At 51.7% G+C, this 17,276-nt stretch overlaps 1 protein-coding gene and 1 long non-coding RNA gene across 2 annotated transcripts in view; one reads left to right on the top strand and one right to left on the bottom strand.

Moving 5' to 3' along the window:
* The first annotated feature begins 4,321 nt into the window (after positions 1–4,321).
* On the top strand, positions 4,322–5,566 carry LOC118613717. Its single transcript, XR_004955745.1, has 2 exons — positions 4,322–5,069; positions 5,349–5,566. It is a non-coding gene; the product is annotated as an uncharacterized LOC118613717 (long non-coding RNA).
* Positions 5,567–12,322: 6,756 nt separating this feature from the next.
* The window catches only part of TRPM8 (transient receptor potential cation channel subfamily M member 8), a 66,939-nt gene continuing 61,985 nt past the window's right edge, over positions 12,323–17,276 (bottom strand). Inside the window, exon 25 of the mRNA XM_016158956.2 lies at positions 12,323–14,766. The gene's annotated coding sequence lies outside the window, so the exon portion shown is untranslated. The remainder of the gene's footprint in view (positions 14,767–17,276) is intronic.

Consider the following 17,276-nt stretch of genomic DNA (forward strand, 5'->3'; position numbering starts at 1 on the left):
TTCATTGCTCAATAAATGGCAACTGCTAACGAGAATTCAGTTCGATGAGTAGTTTTTAGCGTCCGCTGCGAATAAGGCAACGGGCCCAGGGATCTCTGAACGAGCTCATCGTGCAGCTCACCTGCTCAAACGTAAGTGCCGACAAGGGAAGTGTGATTGCTCTAAGATTTCTTGGAGGTCGTGGGGACACTGGCAGTTCCCACGCTCCCCCTGACCTCGGTCCCCAGGAGGTGGTGTCTTGAACTGGGCTCTGACAGATGCAGAAGCGTTCAGCGGGAAAGAAGGAGCTGAGGCCGGGAAGAAGTAGCAGAAAGGAAACCATGGGGAGGGGACTGCAGCCGGTGACCAAAGGACGCAGTGCCGGAGAGCGACGCTCGCCCGAGGCCGGGAATCACTACCGCACTAAGGGGGAGGAGGAGAGAGGCAGGTGGACTCGACACGGTGATGCGCCCTACAGGAAGCGCCGTGATGAAAATTTCAAGTGATTGCTCCTACGTCAGGCCACTTTATTAATGACAATATTGCCTCTGTTCTGCCTGCCCTCTGCACAAAGGTTTAGAATCATGCTTCTGACCTCACGTGGGATCCAGATCTTGGGTATTTCCTGCCTGGACCCAGAAAGTGTTCTTTCTGCAAGTCCTACGCATCAGCCCATTGGCATGAAAGTGTCTTCGGATCCCCGCGTAACCTCAGTGTCTAAATGCCCCTTGGCCCCACGTGACACCTCTGCATCTAGAAGCGTCTGGCCTCATCTCGGGCCCCCGCCTTCCCTCACTGGGTTGCAGCTGTCCAGGGGTCCTTACAGGTCCTCGGGGACGCCAGGTGGCTTTGGCCCGTGTGAGTCCTTCCAACGACAGGAACGACATTCCCCTGGCTTTCCCCCAATCGGCTCCTTCCGTCATCTGGGTCTCGGCGTAAATCGCGGCCCCTCAGACGCGTCCCTCGCCGGCCGCCCCGCCCCCCCCCACCCCGCGATCCTCGCCCACGACGTCGGCGCTCCCCTGCTTCCCTCCTTGCGCGTCACAACGCGCCGTGACCTTGCTTCTCCCTTTGAGGTCGTTTCTCTTCTCGGAGGCCACGAGCTCTGTGAGGCAGAGACCGTGGCCGCCTTGTTCATGCGGCGCTGCGACACCCAGCTAGGGACACAGTTAAATCTTTGCCGAACGAACAGGTGAATGAATAAGTGAATGAATGAATGAATGAGTGAGTGAGTGAATGAGTGAGTGAGCACACTTGGTCTCTCTGAACCTCAATCCAACTCTTCCTGTTGGGAGCCTACGGGCGTCCCTGGTGCAGAAGCGGTAAACACCGCGGGGTGCCGCGGGACGGCGGCCACCGAGATTTGTAATTCTATTACTCTTAACCCGGTTTGAACTCAATTCCATTAGAGTCTTCCAGATTTAACGATCAGCACCATCTGGCTCCCAACTCCAGGGTCTCATTCAGTGAGCAGTAATGATAAAGGTAATTGCAAAAGAGTAGAGGAGATTACAGCGACAGCAATAAAACAACGTTGCCAGCACAGGGCTATTGATTTGCGTGCGGCTTGCCGGTGCGTTCAGAGGTCCGTTATTTCTCAGATTCACTTGCCTACGATAAACGCTGGCAACGGGCATGCAGAGCGGGCGCTGATTAGCGCTAAACATTGATGATCTAAAAGTGCCTCTGCAGAGTTCCGTCATGTCTAATAATCCTTAAGATTAAACGTAAGCCATCCGCTGATATCCAGGCCATAATGATTTCTTCCATTATTCTTTCTCCTATCTGCAGAAATGGTACGACATTAATTCCAGCCATTTTCTGCTGTTTCAACGAAAATGATTTAGTTAAGGCATTAAAAATCACGTGGCACTAAGTGAAGAGTGTCGCATAGCTTTTTATATATACGTAGCCCATGGAAATTTATGTAGAATTCATCGCAGGAAGCTTAATAAGCAACTGGGAAAGGCCGAATGCAGATGGGTGGACATGCGTATCATAGACGAAGATTTATTGTTATCCTCCTTATCACCTCTCTTGAAATTGTTTCCTTTCCTTTGGTCATCTCTATAGTAATGTCATTTGGGAAAAATCACTAAGTTTAGAGCAAATGGAACCCAAATCTTTATCTGATTAATAAACCACAAATTTTGTGGCTATCATCCAATTTTTTGTGATAACAGGCTTTCTAAACTCCTGAATTCTCCTGTTAAGATGTACCTTGACTGCCTGTAGTCACAACCCTTCCATATCCTGGAAATGTCAATAGTATCGTTACCTTCATTTCCTGGGGGATGACATGTTTATTTGCGAGCAAAGTCGTACCGATCAGAGGCTCTCAGAGTGTGGCACCCAGACCAGCAGCTGCAGCCGGGAACTTACTGAAAATGCAAACTGTCAAACCTGTCCCAGACCTATGACATCAGAACCCCTGGGGAGAAGACCCAGCCGCCTGGGTTTTTGAGTCCTCCAGGTGATTCTGATGCACACTCCGGTGTGACACCCGCCGAGGGTGCGCTTGCCCTGGAGGATGCGTGGCAATGTCTGGAGACATGTTCAGTTGTCGGCAGCCAGGGGAGATGGCGCTACTGGGCGTCTAGTGGGTGGAGGCTGGGGATGCTTCTGAACACCTCACAGTGCACAGGACAGTCCCCAACACAAAGAATTATCCCGCTCATAATGTCAGCGGTGCCGAGGGTGAGAAGCCCTGGGTAACGGGGAGGAGCTTCGATCGGCGGCCCTGAGTTCCAGTTACGGCTTCCTGCTCATTTTTATTCTTTCAACTTTGTTTTTGGTGTTTCATGTCCTATAAAGGATTCGATTTTTGGTTTAAGCCCGCTCAGCTTGTTTTTGGTCTCTACTAATGCCGTTTTTAGAAGATCTTCCTCCAGTTTAAAATCATATAAATATTTACCTATGTGTTATGATTTCCCTCTTACACTTTAATTGTTTGATGCATTTGGAATTGATTTTGATAAACGTCATGAAGTAATGACTTAACCCTTTCTTTATTCTATAAAACCCTTTATGCCTAAGATACAGAGTCACTTCTATTTCCTGAGCAAGCCATGACTGATAAGAGGATGCGCTTCACCAAAACGAGGGATTAGCTAAATGCAAAGAAGGGTCAGTTTGAATCAGCTTCATCTTCACGTGACCAAAAATTCAATATCAGTTAAATAATATAGACGTTTATTTCTCACATTAAAAAAAAATAAAATGTGGTGATGAGATGCAGGGCTTCTTTGGTGGCCCCCACTATCAGGGACATAGACTCTTTCAAGATATCCTTGTTATCATATCCAAAATGGCTGCTGGAGAGCCAGCCATCACAGTCTAGTCCATGGAGCTTAATGAAGGAAAAGACAAAGAAAGAGGAGCCTCTTCTCTTTAAGGACACTTTTGAAAGGTCACATACAAATTACTGCTTACATCTCATTGGCCAAAAGTAAGTTACAAGGCCACCTTCCTACAAGGGAGGCTAGGAAATGTGACCCATCACCTGGGAGACTGGAGGTTGGAGTAGCAACTCATCATCTTTACCAACATGAGCTGTAGGAACCAGGGGACTTACGCTCCATAGTAGAGGGTGAAAGGGACCCCCAGGAAGACAGTTGTGCAGGAGGCTAGAGAGCAACCCTTGAATGAAGAGATCCAGAAAAAAAAAAAAAGATGAAATGAATAGAGTCCCTGATAAAGAATATGGAGAAGACATTTCTGCTTTTAGTGGAGAGTTTGAGTTGAATTTCTGATGGGTAAAGAGAAAATTAAGCAAACTTTTTAAGCAAGGCATTGTTATTTCCAGGAAAAATAAACACCTGTTCTAGAAGGCATTATCAGTTAGAAAAACCCCAGTTACAGTGTGGTAACAAACATCCCTCAAACTGCAGGGGCCTAACACAATACAACTCTACTTTTTGCTTATGCAGAGTGTTCACTGCCAGTTGTCCAGGGGCTCCTCTCATGACAGTCCCCAAAGGAGCCAGGCTGGTAGAGTGTCCCACGTCTCAAACTTTGGGGGCGAGCAGAGCCAGATGCATGGAGAGCTCCGGAGAATTTCACGCCAGCGGCGAAATTACATCACTCTCCCTAAATTCACAGGGAGCAGGAAAGAAATCCTGCCAAGTACCCCGAAGGGAGAATCCCAAGTATTCGACACAGAGCTCTAAGTGGCAATCACAAGAGGAAACACGGCGTTTCTGTGAGCAACATTTACATTGTCATGATTACGTAATTTCACCCCAATAAATTTAATAAAATTTTTTTAAATGTAAAAAAAAGAAGAAAGAGCTAGGGGAATGTTCTGAGAAGTATTTACTGCGTGGGGGTGGGGAGGGGTAGGGCAAAAAAGCACTGAGTCCTCATCTTCCACAACTCAAAAAATTGCATTACAAGCCTATAGAAATACGGATATAGAAATATGGAAAGAGAAAAAAAAAAGAGCAGAACAAATGGGCAAAGACTTCTAAGCGTTTGCCTCTGTTCTTGGTTAAGGTTGGGTGGGGCAACACTATTTTTCAGTTTGAGCCTGCTGGTGATTTTTGGCGTTTCGAAATATGTCAAATATTATTTTGGAAGGAAAAGAAATCACATTTCAAATTCCAAGGCTAGGAGGAAATGCCGCACATACTTGGTTCTGATGGTCGCCTTATCTGCTGAATGCACGCCATGGCCACATGTCGATGCCTCAGGAGGAAAACAGAGGAATGAGATGAGATCCCTCGTCGGGTCTTTGCCACTCGGCTTCGGGTGCTCAGACCCGGAGGAGCGAATTCTGGGTCCGTTCCCATTCGCATAACCAACAAACAAGCAAAGAACCCTGAAGAGCTCATTAACCCCCCTGGAGGGGTGATTGGCAGGCTTTTCCACTCCCAATAATCGCGTCTAACCCTGTGCCATCCCCTCGGAAGCACAACACTATTTCGATGAGGCTGGAATCCGCCTAATTTTAAAACAACACACTTTCCTTTTAAAGATGTAGGTCAGTGGACCTGTTCGTGAGCTCAGCCACAAAGTGCTCCAAAGATGCATCGAAAAGCTTCTGGAATGCTTCCGAATTCTTGGGATCACTTTGTACCTCTCTGAAATGAGTAAGAGAGAGTAAAATATAGTACCTCTCAAATGAGTAAGAGATAGTAAATATATATTTTTTCTACCCGGTAAGGTATGGGTATTTTTAGAACGGTCATTTTCCGGCATGTGCTTCTTTGAAGAACGCGGGGCGGGGGGGCTGTTTGGGGGCGGCACAGCTGTCTTCCTTCAGGCTTCCGGGTGGGGAAAGCAACCCCCCCGCAACTGAGGCTTTTAAACTCTTTTTATTGATGCCCATAGACATAAATAATGATGGCAGTCTTGCATCTTCTCACCAGATGCCTGAACTGTCCTCGTCTTCTTCTTGAGGCCGTGATGAAGGTGTCAGTGGGAGAAGATTCGAGATGGGGAAAGAACTCGTCATCCTAACTCGAGTTAATATCTTGCCTTTCAAGGCTAACCTCCCGCTGCCCAACCCTGTCATGCACGGTACAAACTGAGAGTGACCCGTGCCTCCCTACAAGAGCCTGAGATACCCCTACCCCCACGCCCTCCTCCCGCCCCAGGCAGATGGGTATCCTGGGCCAACTGGGGAGAAGGTCGTGTACTCAAAGAGGCGAAAATCAAAGTGCCTGAATAATTTCTAAAGCATTCCCCCGGTTTCGACACAGTCACTTGGATGTTTGCCACATACCAAGGGCTGTGCTGAGCACTCGCTTCCCCACACCCACCCTGCGGGGGACCCTAACGTGATCCCCTCTTGGCAGACCGGAAATCTGCACCCAGACTGTGGGCGGAGGGGCATCCCTGGGCTCCTCCCTGCATCGCTCTCTAGCTTCCCGCCAGGTACACGCGCTGTGTCCTTGGGAGTGATGAGGACTCTCTGCTGGAGCTTTGGGGGAGTTCCCTGCAGAGGCAGAGCTGGGGACGGGGTCAGCAGGGGCTGTGGGGACTTTCTCCTTTGGGTTCAAACCCCTTTGTAGCCAATGTCTTGCCCCACCAGACTCGGCTCAGGCCCCAGCTGCGGGCGGCTGCGGGCTCAGCTTGCTCTGCCGGCTCTCGCCCTGGTGCCCGCCCTCACGGCCCCGCGTGGCACTCCAGGAGTCCTCTGCCATCTCGCTGTCCATGCTGTGTGGGCGCCTCGAGTTCTCCCGTCACCCTCGTCAGGACGTCGGTCCCATCGAAGGCCACTGCGTAAACAATGTCGCTTAGTTCAGACAACGCGACGAGTGACTGTGGAACGAACGAATGAGGGAATGAACGAAGAGCGAGGGAACGGGAGTTTCGTGGCCCGCCCACGTTCGTGCGACTCGTTACGCCGGAACAGTTCTAAAAGTGATGTCTCCTCGTTTCTGCTCCACAGCTTTTCTACGATACTTTACTAAATCTCGAATGTTTTTCCTCTTTAAGAGCCCCCTATAAAATTCAGTGAACACTGCAGAAGAAATTAGCTCGACCACTCGAGAGGGAATAGAACGTGGACTCTGACCCGGGAGGGGGAAAGTAACAAAATGCGAAGGAATAAAAGAGAACAGACCAGAGAGGCCATGGGAGAGACGGGCGGCGAGACCATTGCATAGCCCCGATCGCCTCCCAGGAGGGCTCCGCCCACGGGGATGCAGTGTGTGAGGCGGGAATGACGGGACCTGGTGCCAGAGGCCGTGACGCGCTCCCTTTCTGGACACCGACATCCAAAAAAAAAAAAATAATAATACGCAGGATGAATGAAACAGGACGACTCTGATAAACATCAAGAACCGTGACGGGTCTGAGGTTCCAGCCAAGCTGTGACTGTCACGGATGCACGCAGACACACGCACGCAGGGCAGGAGCTGAAGTCTCCACGCTCCAAGAATTCTCTCACATCCAGCCAGCCAGGCCTCCTGCCTCCTTTCCACTTGCCTGCCCTGTGCCCCTCCCTCATCATCCCACCACGAGAGGTGGCCCTCTGAACCGCGCCACAATCTCTCCTCCTCCGGAGGCTGGGGCAGCCGGCAAGGCGGAAGGAAATCGTCGCCACTCGTAATTTGTATTAGTCTTTTCATCTCTGTCACATTCCCAGAAATTGACTCAGAGGGACCCAGATGACCTGGAAGGGAAGGTCCACCGACGCTCTGACCGAAGGCGAGATCACCTTCCTTTATTCAGGGAGTCGCGAGTGTTTCAGAGGGGACAGCCTGGGCGATGATTTAGTTCCATGTGTCCTTTCTCTAACGAGGGGCTTTGAGGGATCCGTCTCACCCGTGGGGGCTCTGTGTTCTTTGAGGTGACATACAGGGAATCAATCCCCCGGCCCCGGGTACAGTGGTGGCAGCGGGGACTTGATGAAAGTGACTTTATCTTCCCTCCTCCCAGCTCCAAAGCTTCCTCCAGATCAAACGCATTCCGGGTCCGAGCAGGAACACCTCCTCTCTGTTTAACAGGGAGAGAAAGTGTGCCACTTCGTTCCAGAAGGATCCGAAGAGGAAAGCTCATAAATCTGGGACCTGAACCTGGGACTGGGGGGGGGGGGGGGGGTTGGGACGCAGAGCGCTCCCAGGAGTGGACGGGGACTCGCCCTCCTGCTGGATAACAACGCTTGCGTGGAGTGAGTTCCCTGCCCGCCGCCCCCCACCCCACACACACACACTCCAAGGACAGTGGGGTCAAAGCCTGGGCCTTAGATGGGGGCGGGCAGGGATGCCTGGGCCTCCCTGGGGAGGTGGGCCGTCGGGGAAAGCCGAGGGGGTGTGCAGAAGCCCCCTCACCTCCCGGCGTCCCCCCGGCGTCTTCAGCGCTGGGTCACTGCAGGCACAGCGGCCGGCTGCAGCGCCCACACAGCGCCTGAGCCGCCGGAAAGAAACGGGCAGCAGGCTTGAAAGGAAAGCCGTTTCTGGACTGATCCGCGAGCTGCGCAGGGGTGCAGCCGAGGACCCGGGAGTGAGACTCGGCCGGAGGACAGGGGAGGCGGAAGCTCTCTCCTTTACTCGTCACTCTTCTCCGAGAAAAACTGACTAGACATTAGCGCCGCTTGCCAGCGCCGAAGCGAAAGGAGAGGGACGCTGAGGAGCAGCGAGGACGGAGCAGCCTGGGGCGGGGGCGGCGGAAACGGCAGCGACGCCGCCCTCCTAACCGGAAGCCGGAAGCCGGAAGCCGGAAGCCGGAAGCCGGCTGACCTGGTCCTGGACTCTCAGGCTTCGCAGCATCTCTGGCGACATCGTGGTCCTTGCGCAGCGACTTAGCAGCAGCAAAACCAGCGCAGGGCACTTCCCTCCCCACCGCGTGAGGGGACCGAAGGCAAATGCCGTTCCCCGACCTCAGCAATGAACAAACCAACAAAAACAAAAGATGAAACTGCTAACGCTCTTAACCGGGAGCTATTTCTCTTTTGCTTTCTTTTAAAACTAAAAAATAAGAAAATAAAATAAAAGCAAGCCCTCGATCGTGTGACCAGTGCACGTCGGGGCCGCGGGTGGGAAGGGGACTGAGGCTGCGCCCCCCCCCGCCCAGACTGTGCCTTTTGGGATATCGATTTTAAGCCGGTTATTAAGAAACAAAAGACTCAGAAAGAACCTTGACCCTCCCTCTTCCTGCCCAAGAAAGTCAGAGGGAAAGACCAGCCTGGGAGGGAAACTGAGGATGTTCTCGTCAGTCTGCTCGGAAGTAAGCACGGCAGGCCAGAAGGCGGCCCCGCGGCCTGCATTGGAGGCCGCCCCCGCCCCACTGTTTCTGGGTTGCGAGGTAAAAGTAGATGTTCCTCTCTTCCTCAGCTACCTGTCATTTCCTGCTTCCTCTGAGATCCCATCACTGCTTCTGCCATCTCTGTCCAGAATAGCACATGTATACCCAATTTTACTCCAGTGTTTTTGGAATTTTCACACCTGTGTGAATTCCTCATGCAGGAGTATTAAATTTGATTTCACTCATTAATATCTCTCCGTCAATTTGATTATTAGCCTGGCTAGAAGAACTAAGAAGGTGGGAGAGAAAGTATTGTTTTTATAGCTCCCAACATGTGCCTCAATGCCCCCCACTGCATGGGTCCCCCGTGGCCCAGCCGGAAACCCCGTCCTCTTTACCTGTACAAGGAAGACGCCCTGGGCGCATTTGGCTCGATTTCAGTTTTCCTGGAAAAATCTTTCCTGCCATCTGAGGGTGAATGTCACAGGATAATCCACGTGAAACGCTTAACGAAGTTGCTAAGTGACCTCCAGATCCAACGACTAACGTTGTGGGAGTGTGGGCTGCTTGCGGGCACAGGTGTAGGCGTTCAGCATCCCTTGCACCCGGGGAAAGGTTCAAGCCTGTGTGCTCGCCCTCTCGCCCATGTGTGCTCCCTCTCCCTCCAGCACCCACCCTGAGCTCCCTGCAATTAATTAGTCCTCTCCATCGCTCGGGCTGGTTCTGGGGTACCTTCCTGCCTCTACCCCAGGGCTCAGCTGGGACCCCCTCTGCCTGCTCCCTGGACTTCTGCAGTACAGTTCCCACCGGAGCCCACAGTGACTCAGAACTGCAACCATCTTGAACTTGGCTCTCTCCGTAGACAGTCAGGCCCCCCAAGGACCAGCTTAGCGTCATGTCCAGACCCAGCAAGGTACACAGTTCCCGTGTCTGAATGCATGAATTAAAATTATGGGAAAGGCCAGGTCTTTGCCCTATGAGGGGTCCAGTGAGGGCACAGACCCCTATCTAATGGCCAAGGCGGCCCAGTAGACAGGCTGGAAGGGCTGCAGTCAAGTTTGCAAATCAGATTTCAAACTCGCAGGGGGAAGGACCGGTGACCTCACCCAGCGGTGTGGGAAGAGAACCAGATGGTGCTTGGTTAGGGATGCAAGGGACAGGGTCCAAGCTGCAGAGCCTTCAGCCTTGGGCAGCTCAGTGGGGCCTGACCAGAGCCTGTGGCCTCCAGAAGTCCTCGTCTTTAAGCGACCCTCAGGTGCTTCTGTTGCCCACACATGCTGTGAGGTCGGGTCGGGGAGCTCTCGTAGGACGGAGCTGCTCTGAGAGTGGAGGATCAAGGCAGGCTTCCTGGAGGAGGTGATTCTCGAGCTGGGCCCTCCCTGCTGTCAGATAAGGGTTCACCAGCAAGACTTTGGACACGGGAAGAGCTGAGAGTGGTGACAAGAGGGAGCAAACATCCGCAGAGCAGTCGCGAAGTGCCGGCCGGGACCTTGGGACCTCTCATTATCTCATTCGATCCTCTCAGCCCTCTGGGGGAGGGGGTCACTTTACAAATGAGCAAATCAAGGCACAGAGAGTGTAAGTAACCTTCCTGAAGTCACACAGCCCGCAAAGAGTGAAGCTGGGGTCTCACAGTTCTGAACCCCAGCACTACACAATTAGAAAGTCCACTGAGGCTTGAAACAAAGAGAGGGAAGAAGTCCAGGGGGACGGGGGACACAGCAGCGTGGTTTTCCCATGACGCGGCGTGCTGGGCGGTCAGTGGTGAGTAACGCGCTGGGAAGGGGACACGGCATTTGGCTCTGGCCAGGAGGGCCGCACGGGCACTTGGCATGGAGTCTGTGCCAGGTGTGTCTGGAGTTTGGGAACCAGACAGAAGTGTCACGCCATGCCCCTGCAGAGTGAGTAAGGGCCAGGCTGCCGATGTCACACACTCCAGACGAGGGGGTCGGACAGGACTTAGTAAGTAGGGAGCCACTGAAGATTCGTGAGTGGGGATGGTACGCCCCTGACACCCCTGACCCCCGACTCTCAGAGCGGTGACACGAGTCGGGAGAGGTGACAGCTTCGACGACAGCGTGCTTGACGGGTATCGCTGTGGTTCGGCACAGCAGGAGGCCGTGGGGACTCACAGGCATGACGCGCCCGCGCTCCAGGTCGCCCGCGATCCGCTGCCGTGATCGCTCTGTGGCTCGTGTGTTTCTGTTCTGGAGACTGGCATCGTCACAGGGAGGGGGCCTCGAACACAGTGCTCTCTCTCTCACATGTCCCCCTCACTGCTTCTTTGCTCGGTGTCCCTGTCTCGACAAATCCTCCTGGGTGCTCGCCCAGCGACCTCAGATGCCGCCCCATGCCCATGTGCCATCAGGGACCGTCTGTAGCCACCTGGGCCACCTGGGCCACCTGGACCTCTCACTCTCTACCCCGAGGGGCTCCTCAGGGCATTTCTGCCGTGCAAACAGGGGAAGGACGTCCTGGAGAGGAATCTGGGGCAAGCCCTTTTCCTCCGCCTACTGCACAAATAAGCTCTTCTTTAAGACCCCCACCCCACACCGCTGTCCCCTCAGTCTACGCCCACTGCCCTGGCCTCTGCCCCGCGTGTGGCACACTGCTTTGGGCGTTAATTCGGTTTCTTAAACCAGCCTCACCTCCTCTACTAGATTGTAAGACGGTGGAGGGCAGAGGCCTCCTCTTCCTTTTATTTATTTTGAACCATTCTTATTACCCAAGTGGGCAGGTCATCACAATGTGTGGCACACAGAACAGGGAAAATGTCTCCGTGTCAAATGAGACGTCCGTAGTGGAAAGAAAAACCGCTTTAAAAATCGATGTTCTGAATGTGACTGTGCAGCCCCCGAAGCCCCAGCTCGATCCCAAACCAACCGTGGTACAGAGACGTCCGCTCGGGTCCCATTGGCACGCGGGGCGGCCACTGAAGTTGCTTCGTCCCTAACGCTTCCCATCTTCACGTGGATTCCCATCCACGTGTGCCTGGGCCAGGGGTTGGGGGTCGGGGGTCAGGGAGGGCAGTCGGGAGTTTGCTTCCAACATCAGCTAGGCTGAGGGCCTGGCTATTTCCCAGACAGAGGCTGCGGGCAGGGGCTGTCTCCATGACAACCACAGGGCTCAGTCCTCATCGGGGAGACATACTTCCCCAACCCTCCCTGAAACAAATGTGGCTTTGGAGCAGGAGGACTCTGCTGTCAACGTCAACAAGGAAATCATGCCCCGGCTGGGCCTGAGGCTTCCTCTTCCCGTCCTGTGCAGGTGTGGATGACAGAGAGCTCATTAGAGCCCCGTTGGTGATCCCAGAGGTGACCCCTGCGTTCTCAGAAATAGCCCGGCATGCCTGTGGGGTGGTGACATGAGGAGCAGGTCCTGAGGCAACAAAGCTGGAGACCCGGGAGCCGCAGACGGGGGCCCAGCGGGGGGCGGGGGTGGGGGGTGGGGACCGCATGGTGGGCCATGGCGACCCTGGCCATGCTGGTGAGACCCAGACCCAGGTGACAGCCTTCTGCTCCCATTAACTCAGAATGTGCTAGTCCTCTGCTTAGAGACGGCAGCCCACTCTGAGAACCAATCTCTACAGCGACACGTCTGACCGAACTCAGGAATTTCCCTTTCTCCCCTCTCAGAAGCAGGACACAAACGATGACGATTCCTCCTTTATTTAATTCGTCGATGCACTGAGTTAAACCGGGCTGCAGGATTCCCAGGAGTGGTGATGGACAGGCAGGTACACAGGACACTTTTAGAACCACACGCAAGGACGTAGCACCTTCCATTAGCGGTGCGTTCAATACCTGTGCTATTTTCATGAGCCGCGCCTAAAATAATGACTTCGCATATGCCAAAGTCGCAGAGCGCCTAACCACACAAAACTATCTCCCGGGCAGGACGAGCTGAAGACAGCGGACAGTTCCCTCCCTGCTGCAAGTGACTCGTTCAAGTTCTCTGTGTTTAGCATCAATACTTCCTCTTGCTGCTGATACTGATGTGCACATCAGCCTGTTTCTTAACCTAACACAAATGTGGGCAGTGGAAATATATGGGACAAATGTGTCTAAGGGGATTAGCCAACAGTTATGCTAAACTCCGTCTTCCGGGAGGTTTTCAATTCGACTGGCTGGTTTTATGCAAATTCCCTACTTGCAGTGAGGGTAAGACGATGGGGCTGCTGTTTCTCTCTGCAGGTCTTCCGCACGGTGCCATACTCTTTATTTTTCCGGTCGGTTTGGAGATGACACAAGCCTCTGCTTGGTGGCTTCAGAAAGGGCAGACATTCTGGTTGCCACGGTGAAATGAAAGCGACATTCTCGCACCAACAGGGAAATGCTGAAAATGCCATTCGTTGACCGTTTCTGTCACGCACATTTTATCCCATGTACTTTCAGCACCCGGAACCGTGAGCTGCCCAACCCCGATGAAGCAGAGTCCCGCTCAGGCCGTTAACGGGGTGTGAGTGAAGAGGCGCCTCCCGCTCGCGTCGGGGGCCGTGGACAGCACGAACGCCGCCGAGGGGAGGCATTTCCGCGACTCCCGGGCAAAACGGAAAAAGCTTTTTCTCGCTTGGTGCACGCTCCTGTCATTTTTCTAATTAGATGATCTTTTGATAGTTTCCTTCCCAGATTTTCTTCTTCAGCCACCGAGTTTTTATAGTCTATTCAAAGCCGAGAACAAAAAAACAAAAACAAAAACAAAAACGAATTGTGGACATGTCAACGGCCTCAGGGACTTCTGGACCATCTCTTTGGGATGAAGATAACGTCCCTTCCAGGGAAAGCTGGGTCTAGGACTGTTAGAAAAGATACTCTCTCCAGTTTGACACCAATGCCATCACCACCCGTAATATTTAGATAAGTCTATTGGCTTCTTCCTAAACTAGGGATTAAATATACTATTTTGTTAAGAGTTCTAGGTTCACATAGCTCCTATCTTATACTCGAGTTAATAATTCCTATTTGCTATACATTAGTGAAAAGGCTTGGTAAGTGGTTTGACCATCAGTACATAATCGTGGGGCCTGAGCCACGGGAAACTTCCCCAAATGCTGAAAGACTCACGCACAAAGACACTCATCCCACTGACCAACTGGAGACAGCCTTCGATGATCAACGTGGTGGAGCTCACTGGAAGAGGCTGAACACTATGTCATCATTAATATAATGTTTAAGAAGGCCATAAATATAAAGAAGCCATCTTTGATAAAATATTGAGTGCGAAGCTTATATAAAATTGTGCGTATGGCATGATGACATTATGTAAAATTTTTTAAAAGAGAAAGAGACATGCATAGAAAAAAATGGACTTGGAAAAACACCCTGAAATGTGATTATCTTTAGGTAGTGGGACTATTTATAGTCTTTCTATCTTTTACATGGCCTACGTTTTCTATAATATCTATGAATTCTTTTTAGTAAGAAGATAATAAATAGGAGGAAGAAGAGGAGCACCCGTTGAAAACTAAGCAGTGGTTCGTCTCAAGGGTCCATTTTGGGGTGATCTTCACCCTGTCCTGGTGCCGGTGAGAGGGGGAGGTGCGGGTTTGCCTCCTCCTCGAATTGATAAAAAGCACAATGGGATAGGGAAACGGTCTCTCCCAAAAAGAGCGAGGTCCTCTTCCAACAGAAGACCTGATTCGGGAGACTCGTAACGACATGCCAACTAATTAGTCACATGATACAAAAAAGGAAGAATAACAGAGACTCAAATGGAGACAAAGCGACAGCACAGGCGGAGGCCGGAAACCGCGGCCGCCCTCAGCCCCCGGAGGAGACGCTCTCCTTGACAGGTGGGCGTCAAAAGCAGGAAACGGGAAGGACGGCGGAGGACGTGGGAACCGCTCTGACACTGCCAACAGCAAGCCCTGGTCGCGGAGGCCCAGAGGGCAGCCGCCGGCGGGGCCCATGGAGGCGACGCCCTGCCTTGACCGCCCCTTGGAGGGCGAAATCAATCACAGGCCTCGGTGTCAGATTATAGCACAGCGGGTGGTTAAAACCGCCCGCCGGGCAGCCGAGGGCCGAGCGGTCCTCGGTCACCAGGCCGCTCGCTCGTCCGCACTCCTTGGGTCTTTTCCGTTCGGCCGTCTGATGTCACCTGTGGAAACAAAGCAAACGAAGAGCCGTGTGGGGCGCGGGTTTCTCGCGCTCCTTCTCACGCTCCCGCCTGCTGCAAAACCGACGGGCGACGCACGGGCACGGGGCCCGAATTCACCGCCAGAAACTGCGAGGTTCTCTTCCGGTGTCGAAGTGGCTGTGAGACCGTTCGTTTGTTTGTTTGTTTGTTTCTCTTAAAGATGTGAGTCCTGACCAGTTTGCCAGTGAGACACAGAATAACCGATCACAGTTGAATGGTCGGCGACTGATTAAGACTCACAAAGTCTTGGGGTGCTTTATTTTCTGCATAAAGAAAAGGATCAGTTGATAATAAACCTAAGAAACTGCGATAATTTGTCTAAATGAAGTTTCATGACGGGTCCCAAAGGAATTCCAAATCCTTCAACTGAACCGGATTGTAAGGGCGGCAAACACGAGACTCCGTGGGTTATGATGCAGGGATTAACCATCCGGGGGCCGCACCTGCCCCGTGGCCCTCGCGCCCTAAGTGTGAAGGTGCGAGGAAGCAAATGGCTTCGCTCTCACCCCGGGTCTGTCTGCATTCGCCTCGCTGTGGGAGGAGGAAGGAATGCACATCCAATGATGTGTTTATGCCGTCACGAATCGCTGTATCAAAGGCCGATTCGGTGATGAAGAGCCGGATGGGGGAAGGACAAAGAGCCACCCCGAGCGTCCACCCCCACTGCTGTCAGCTCCCTCTGCCTGGGTGGCGTTCTCCTCCCTCGTCCCTGCATCAAGGGGGGATCACCTTCGCCCCTCCGGGGAAAGACCTGTCAAGGAGGCGGCAGCAGAATGATGTCTTAGCAGCGTGTAGCTGGTTGCCTGTAAAACTGCATTTTCGGTGACATTCTTAAAGATTGGCCAGACAGACAACATCCAGAAGAGAAAATGGACCTCGCATCCGGAAGAAAAAAGTATGCCAAAAGATCGCATATGCCCAATTCCTCGTTTCTAGAGACAGGCGTGGTTAAGAATTTGCGGGGCAGCTCTTCCCTCATAGGCAATTCTCGTCCTTTTTCTTTCGTGAAGGGTCACACAGAAGGGAAGCAATGTCCTTCTCCCGACTCATTTTCCTTCACTGATTAATGACTCTGCTTAAATTTAAGTTTAAGCGGAGGGCAAGCCGACAGGAAGCCGGTGTGTTCGCTCACCGTCCTCACAGTCAGCACGCTTGGAAGAGAATGAGAGATGAGGGGAATCAGGCTGGGGGAGGCAGGTACGCAACTCTCCTTCTGAAACTTTTCTGATTATTACACCTCAGTGGCTTATAAAAAAATCATTTAAAATGTTTTATCTCTTCCTGATTTTTAAAATATTTCAATTCATAAATTAAAGAAAATGGCAAATGTTCCAAAACGCAAACCGAATTTATTGTAAGGTAAAATATTGTTTTCATTTAACACCATTATGAAAGAGTTGCAACACATTCCCTCTGATTATGCAACGTTTATTTACTTGAGCGACTCGAGAGGCTATACCTGCCTTTCCGATTAGATAAAATATGCATTAATCTTATTCTAACCAAGTTCTCCATGATAGAGAGCTTTTTAATATAATCTATAATTGTTAGAACCCAAAGGAAAAGCATTGAGTGACCAGAAATATTGAAAGGAACTTGATGATCACAATTACCCTGTAACACAATTGCTCCATAAACAGAAATTCTGCAGTGTGAGTATTTAATAATCAGTGCCTGAGCACAGGCCCCAGCACGGCTCCCTCAGCACTTAATAGACCCTCGATAAATATTAAAGGAAGAGAAGGAAGGAAGGGAGGGAGAGAGGGAGGGAAGGAGGGAGGGAGGGAAGGAGGGAGGGAGGAAGGGAGGAGAGAGGGAGGGAAGGAGGAAGGGAGGGAGGAAGGGCGGGAGTCACATGTTTTCATTCCTTGCAAATAACTTTCTCAAAAAATTCTAGTCAAATGGCATGTCCACTGCTTTTTTTTCCCTAGCTCTTCATGCCCCTAGCAATATTTTGAACACTTGTTTTCAGAATTTAAACAGATCATGGGAAATCATAATTAAAGTAAATAGTAAGATCATAGAGCAAAGCCTTGGGTTCAACTTTGCCATTTAACTGAATTACATTTTTATCGCGCAAGCGAGCTATTGCTAAAGACCTTGAATGCCTTACTAAAAACATCTTCGATAGTAAAATGTGATCAACGTACACTTCCCGATAGCGAAGCAAACAAACACACATTTCCATATCCCACAGCAATAAACATAGTGATGTCTCATGTGACTGAGGGTCATGGTTGAGGCACCGATCTGTAATGACACCCACGACAGAGACTTAAGGAAGAAAAAAAAAATGTCGAGTCTCAGAATAGGGGGACCTCGATTCAATTAATGCCAAAATAGCTACACAGGTTGCAAAAAAAAACCACGTGTACCCAGTGCTGGCTGTGGCGGCCTCGGCCTGGGAGCCGGGTGGTGGGGAAAGTAATACAAGAGGGCCCCCCCACCCCGGTTCCTTCCCACCGCCCCGC

Source organism: Rousettus aegyptiacus, unplaced genomic scaffold (assembly GCF_014176215.1).
Source record: "Rousettus aegyptiacus isolate mRouAeg1 unplaced genomic scaffold, mRouAeg1.p scaffold_m13_p_2, whole genome shotgun sequence".
Classification (NCBI taxonomy): Eukaryota; Metazoa; Chordata; class Mammalia; order Chiroptera; family Pteropodidae; genus Rousettus; species Rousettus aegyptiacus.